General features: G+C 38.7%; 1 pseudogene; it reads right to left on the minus strand.

Moving 5' to 3' along the window:
- Positions 1 to 798: 798 nt before the first annotated feature.
- On the minus strand, positions 799 to 2,234 carry LOC100434961 (small ribosomal subunit protein eS1-like; annotated as a pseudogene).
- Between the last annotated feature and the right edge of the window lie 4,070 nt (positions 2,235 to 6,304).

A 6,304-nucleotide genomic window follows, 5' to 3' on the forward strand; every position in this document is an offset into this window, starting at 1 on the left:
ACCACAATGCAATTAAGCCAGAAAGCAATAAGGAAAAGATTACTAGAAGCCCCGTAAGTTTAGAAATTAAGAAATACACCATCTGAATAACAAAGAAATCACAATATAAATTAGAATGCAATTTAAATAATAAAATAACTCTACGTGTCAATACTGACTTCTGGGTTCCAGCTAAACCACTAATGCACTGGAAAAGACGCTAAAAATAAAAAAATTCTCAATCGTACTATACAGTTGCAACTGTTCCCCTAACAGACCTGTCCCAGTCCAATCTCCTGAGCCAGACTCCAGGACTACTTGTTGGATTTCGTCACTTTCCTGGGTTGAATCCTCCATATCCTGGATCTCATTTCATTCTCTTGGTTTACTTCTTCATTTAGATGTAGTACATTCTCAAGCAACTTCCTGACAAAGGTGCATGGGAGATAAAATTTTCTAGTCCCAGTCTAAAAATAATTCTACCCTCACATTTGACTATTAGTCTAGGTGTAGAACTTTAGGTTAAATTTTTTTTCCCTCAAAAACTTGTTGACATTTCTACATGGTCTACCAACATCCAATGCTGCTACTGCTAAGTCCAATGCCAGCCTGTGTATTGTTTCTTTGTGCACACTCTATTTTTGTTTTCTTTTTGGAAGCCTTTAGGAATTTCATCTTTGAGTGTTACATTTCATGATGAGCCATCAAGGTTTGAGTCATTTTGTATTTGTTACATTGGGAATGTGGTGGGCTCTTTCAATATGGAAACTTTGCTCTTGGGCTCTAGGAATTTGCTTCTATTATTTCTTTGACAATTTTCTCTCCTCTATTTTCTCTACTTTCTTTTTTTACACTAATAGGACTTTTTATTTGCTACTATTGTAAGTCTGAACTTTAAACACATTCTTGGACTGGTGGTTCATATCAATCGACTCATTCAACTTTATCAACTGTCTCATCCCCAGTAGCTTTTCCTGAACTACTACCTTCACCATGAAACTCCACGAGTCTTCTCAATTCAAACTCAGGCTTCTTGAGCATTTTTACTTCTCTAACAAAGACATCATGGGGAGGATAAGTAGATTGGTAAGGCTTTTCTATGTCTCTTCCAAGCTGTCTGGATGAAGCAATGTATTTCTTCAATTATTGAATCAATTTATTGACCACTTCTTTCAAGTTATTTGTCTGCACCTCTCAGGTCATGATTTCCAAATCTTCTTCTGGATTTATCAGATCTGTTGGTGTTGAACATAAGTGGTCTTCCATATCTGATTATTGCATTTTTCAGTAAAACCAACACAGAACAGATTAAAGAAGTAGCCATCATTAGTCTTGACATCGACATGAGCTTCAATCATTGTCTGCCGTGTTTTGACCATGGAACACATTGTGTCATGGGTAAGATCCATGCCATGGAAGTTAGTCAGGCAGTTTTTGCCCTGAACATCTTCACTAATCATTTTGAATTTTCTAAATACAACTTCATCATTCTGCAAATCAGCATGACTCACTTCATATGACCCTTGAGGCCATCAGATACAATTTTGGTTCCTTGGGTCCTGGTGACTAGTGTCCTTCCAATATTTCTTACATTAAACATAGCAGGTGCTTTCACATCATAGCAATCTTTCTTAGAAAATGGATCAACTACCTTCTTCTTGGCTCCCTTTTTGCCATCTTTATTAAGACGCTTGTTCTTACCAACCACCATGGTGCTGCTCAGAAAGCCAAAATGGCTCTACTTTCTTTTTGTAGGATTCCTATTAGTCAGATGTTGAACTTCCTTTATTGGTCTGCCATACAGTTCATTTGATTTCCTTAAAGATAATCCTCACATTTTGTGTGGTTTTACTTCTTTGTATAAGTTGAGGGGGTGAAATGCCGCGATGTTACTGTTTAGTGTGGGGAGTGAGGGAGATGTTGACGGTCCCATATATAGTTCCAATTATTGCCTCTGTTTATAACCTCACATACCACTTCACCCTCTATTATGCCTGATGTCTTCAGTTCCTATGCCTCCTTTTAGCTTTGAATTTAACTTGACATAACACAAGTTTTCTCCTTAGTAGTAGCCCCTCCTTTCCTCTACTTCACCAGGTATCACCATTTCACCTATTTTCTTTCTTCAAGAAATTTGCTGAAATTTCTCATTCTCTTCATTATAGAGATAACTTTTTATTATTATTTTAAAGGATCTTGCAGAAAGAGGAGATACATCTACATATAATCTATATGCCTAGTCTTCCATCTTTGCTTACAAGCTCAGCTTTTATTTCCTTACCTGTTTGCCCACTGTAGAGCAATAAGCAAAGAGCAGCAACGTAGTATTTTCCTCTTTAACTCTGAGGCATAACACACACACGTTATGGGGCATAACTTTAACTTTTCCTCTTTAACTTTGGGGCATAATACACACATAGCTAACCATCATTCCCTAAATGTTTGCTGAATTTCATTGATTTGCCTAGTGCAGGTCGGGTGCAGTGGCTCATCCCTGTAATCCCAGCAATCTCCACTTTGGTAGGCCGAGACGGGTGGAGGATCACTAGAGGTCAGGAGTTTGAGAACAGCCTGACCAACATGGTGAAACCCCATTTCTAATAAAAATACAAAACTTATCCAAGTATGGTGGTGCACACCTGTAGTCCCAGCTACTCAAGAGGTTTAGGCTGGAGAATTGCTTGGAATCGCTTGAACTCAGGAGGCAGAGGTTGCAGTGAGCTGAGATCATGTTTGCACTCCAGCCTGAGCAATAAGGCAAGACTCTCTCAAAAAAAAAAGAAGGAAAAAAAAAGAAAAAAAATGAATTGCCTAGTGCACATTATGCATGCTCAGTCACTCTAAGATAATTGCCAAGTCCTTAAGGAGACCTATAAGGATATCCCTATAATAACATCTCCAAAATGTAAAAAAAATTGATAAAATTTCAACAATTGCATTGAAGAGGACCACAAAGTGAACATTTAAAATGTAGAGGATCCTGAGAAATCTAGAATTTAACCTACTACTTTACTGAGTCTTCAGCACGTAATACAGTGTGCTTTATATGCAAGAGATGCTGTTGGTGTTGCTTTTATGTATATATATATATACACATATATATTTCATATATATATATGAAATAAAGTTAGAAGAAATGTCACTTAATTCTGAGAATTATGAGAATTCTGAGAATATGAGGTATTTTTCTAAGTTGAAAACAAGAACTGCTTCTTCTCTTAGATTGAATAAATGCTGACTATTTTCTCAGATGTTGCTGCTTTTATTATTTAGAGTTGATAAACTCTCAAGATGTCAATCAATGAATTGAGGGGTTTTCCCTCTTATCAATGATTTAGGATCCAGCTAATAGCTGATGAAAGGTTTAATTCACAGGAGATTCTAGATATTTAGAGGGAAGCAGCCATTCAACTTCCAGAAAGAATAATAGTTCATTTTTCTCCCTTTATCTGAGCTGGCTGGTAACTTGGGAGAAGCAAAGAGCAGCCCAGATTGAAAGGTCAAGCTGGCAGTGTGTACTTAACTCTGATAGAAGAGAGAGTGTAAATCTTTGAATGTCCTGAGATAACAAAAGCCCAGTGAAAACACAAATAAAGTCATGTGGATCAGTGTCTAAATCTGCTGCCTGCCGCCTCTAGTACAGATGCTCTGTGGTACAGCAGGAAAAGCAAGGGCTTCAGATTTGCACAGATTCGTTTAACCCTGTTGCTTTCCAACTGTGTGATCTTGGGGGAACTTTCTCAGCCTTTCTGAGTTTTGCTTTCCTTATATAATGAGATTACTGAAGAAAATTAAATGAGAGAATGAGTGTTAAAGAGCATGTCCAGCATAGTAGTTGCTCAGTAGATGCTAGTTCTACTTTTCCTTTTATGTCTCAGGAAAGATAACTACGGTGCCTCACTGTGAGAACACTCCTATGAGAGACTGCATTCTCATGGATCACACCTCTGCCTTGGTGATCAGACGGCAGATTTACCACGGCATCCCCATTTTAGGGTACACTCTCACTATTCTTCCTTATGTTCTTCTTTTTTTCTCCTCTTTTCTTCTTGCCCTCCCTTTGCCCAGCAAGTCTCATATCAAAGGAGTTACCCATCTGAGTGTTGTCATTGCTCTCTGTGGCTATTGAGAACCCCTCGGTGCACTGAATTTTCCTTTGTGAACTCTTGATTCTGCTCTTTCTTGGGACCAAGGTTAAGCTGTCAAGAGCGGCAATGAACTTGGGAACACTGAAAAGCACAACAGCCTCTGACCCTAGGGACCAACCCAGGTGGCAGATTACCTCTCCCAAGATGAAACCTCTGGAGGAAGTCTCTCTGCTATCTCCTCAAGAATAAAGACAACAGCTCTCAGGGGTAGAAGAACCCCATCCATGCTGCAGTCTTACCTCAGGTCTTCAGGAACAGGGTGGCCAACAGGTATTCCTAGGACCACGTCGGCCATGGATCTCCATGGCTCAAGCTCCCTGTAATAATTAAGTTTTGCTCCAGGGCTTTCCCTTATCTCAAGGCTCCTATCTTGGCCAGAAGGCTGAGCACTACTCCCAGAATCCTATAGAGCACAGACCTTCAGCTGGTAGTTGGATTTGAGCTAGGGTAAAAAGGCTGTAGGACACATGCTTCAGCTGCCATCATCCCAGAATTTCCTCCATCTCTCTCCCATCCACTGTCATCTTCCTGGACCATGCACTACCATTTCTTCCCTAAACTACTGCAATAGCCTCCTAAATGATTCCATTCCTACCTTCCTACAATTCATTCTCCCTTCTGCACCCAGATAGCTCTTTAACAAGTAAACAAACAATAATCTGTTCATCTTTTTCTCTGGCTTAAAAATCTTTCAATGACTTCTCAGGACTCCCAGAGAAAAGACCAACACTTCTGACATAGTCTACCAGGCCTTGAATAATTTCACCTTCTTTGAAGCTCATCTACTTATAGGCAAGGGAAGAAGTTGTAAACAGGGGTCTCTTTCCAAAAAAGAGGAATAATGCCTCCAGAATCATAATACCTAGAATGCGGTCCTGCTTTCTCCACAAATCAACTGGGTTTCCTGACTAACATGCTTCATTTCTCTGGACATCTGCTTCTTCATCTAAACAATGGTGATAAAGTCTGCCTCACCTTCTTCAGAGACTTTTAGTGAGGCTCTCATAAGAAAATGTTTTCAATGTCTGTTTTGTAAACTGCAAAGTAGTATAAAAATTGTAGCTGCCCTACTAAGTAGTGTGAGTTTTAGGGAACTATAAACTTAAAACATGACTTCAACCAGCTTGTCACAGATACCATAATTTCTACCGTGAAAGTTTCTCTTGTGGACTGAGGCATTATGACTCCAATTACTCACTGTTAAAATGCACAAGATACAGGAGAAGGAAGAGAAAAGGATAAAGCATGAAGTCATTTTGATTCAGTGCTATGGAAGATCCTCATAGAATTATCACTCAGATTGACTGATTCTGAGGGACTGGGAGACAAGAGAGGTAACATTTTATAATTGAGAGAAGGGAGGAAAAGGTCCAAGGTGATACCCAGAGAAGAACAGCCAGGTAAGCACAGTGTTGGCATTCCTTGGCCAGTGGAGGGGCAGCAACAAGGCCAGCAGCCCATGTCCTTGAGTAGTGCTGGTCTTCCTCTTAATTTTATTTTGGGAGATGTTTCTTCCTTTCAGACAATTATCTTCCTCCCGATAGTGCAAAAGATTTCATGTATACAGAGAAAAATTAGAAAAAGGCATTCTAATTGCTTCTCTTCAACCAAGAATGCTATAGAATATTTTATTCTATTTATCTAATCTAAGATTCCATCAATTATATAAAACATAACTATGTGTAATATTAAGAAAAAATGTATTTCTGATTTAAACTATGACATATCAATGATAAATTGTATCCCAGTTTCAAAGATGATAAGTGTGAAAAAAATGTATATTTTAAAATCTAGGAACTATAACATCCGTACATTGATTGGATCAATATGACTAGTCTGCTGCAACTGTGACACAATACCGTCCATCTGCTAGGATGGGGATTACAATGTGGAATTCTCCATACGCTCAGAGTAGAAAACAGTTACTTGCTATCAAGGACGTTTTGAGAATGTTCATGGTGATGGTACGCTGAACCATCCAGTTTCTCCTGGAGTAAAATGGGAGAAATCCTATATACATTACAGATAAAAAGGATTTTTTAAAGGATACAAATAGCTTTATTCCAGGTTATAGATTTTTTTAAAAGATACAAATAGCTTTATTCCAGGTCATAAACAAATTTGGTTCTGACCACTATGTCTCAAATTGTGGTTCATATCCCACCTGTAGACCTGAA

The sequence above is a fragment of the Pongo abelii genome, chromosome 1 (genome assembly GCF_028885655.2).
Source record: "Pongo abelii isolate AG06213 chromosome 1, NHGRI_mPonAbe1-v2.0_pri, whole genome shotgun sequence".
NCBI lineage: Eukaryota > Metazoa > Chordata > Mammalia > Primates > Hominidae > Pongo > Pongo abelii.